The sequence below is a fragment of the Cynara cardunculus genome, assembly GCF_001531365.2.
Source record: "Cynara cardunculus var. scolymus isolate 2C chromosome LG 2, CcrdV1, whole genome shotgun sequence".
NCBI lineage: Eukaryota > Viridiplantae > Streptophyta > Magnoliopsida > Asterales > Asteraceae > Cynara > Cynara cardunculus.
Window position 1 is genome coordinate 2467778 of NC_037529.1, and position 1298 is coordinate 2469075.

Here is a 1298-nt window from a genome sequence, read left to right on the forward strand (position 1 = left end):
AGAGAAATACATGAAACAGTTTCATTAAGTATTATATGAAACAATTTCACAACCATATATGAAACAACTTCATCAAAAAAAGTATTATATGAAACAATTCACAAGATTAAACAATTTCATGAAAAAATTTCATAAGATTAAACAATGAAATCGACAGATGAAGATAGTTTGCACGGTTTACACAAATGAGGACGGTTTTCATATGATCACTCCCCTATATATATATATATATATATATATATATATATATATATATTAAAAAAGAAATTATTATATATGATGTGGTTTCTTCTAAAAGCTATGAGCTTCTTTATTTTTTATCTCCTATTTTTTATTTTTTAAAATACTAATCAAGTTAAAGATATTATGCCCCTACAAGAAAATTGAATGTTTCATAATAAATGACAATTTTTTGGTAATTTTGCATCCAAATTAAGTTTAACCTTCCAAATTATTCAACTTCTTGATAAATATTTAACTTAAGTTTAAGTTTTTAGACTATTCAACTTCTTGATAGACATTCCTTTTATTTTTTATTGCAATTGATTTACCTTCTCCATCTCTTTATTTCTCAATCTCTTTATCTCCATTTAGTTTTGGCATAATTTATCATCAAGAAACAATTGATTATGTTCTTGAAAACTTTCTCACACGCACCCAAGTTCAACCAGGACTACTTCATAGCAGAAAATTAGTACGGTGAAATTTTCACGAGAATGATAATTTTATATTTTTATGCCCCTTTCTCTCGGTTGCTTTAAATTTTGAACTATATTTCTCTTTATTTCTCAATCTCTTCATCTCCATTTAGTTTTGGCATTCAAGAAACAATCGATTATGTTTTTGAAAACATGCAGACGCACCCAAGTTCAACCGGGACTACTTCATTGTGGAAAATTAGTATAGTGAAATTTTGCCGAGAATGGTATTTTATGTCTTTTTGTCCTTTTATCTCAGTTGTTATAGTTTTGGTCCTCATATTCGTTCCTACACACGAATACAAACAGTTTGTTTAAATGTTCGAGTGCTTTTTTTGGTTTGAACTCACATCAACAACATTTTCTATCCCAAATAAGATACAAATAAAAAAAATTCTTCTTTATGTTTTCTACAACTGCGTTCAACAGGTGAAGTTTCTTTTACTATACTATGTTATCGTGCACCTATCTATGCAAATTTTAATGTTTTTTTATGTCTTAAAATTTGTATTTTTGTAACTTAAAATAAATCTATATATATATATTAAAGAAGAAACCACATGTAATGATGTGGCCTCTTCTCAAAACAAGAAAATGTTT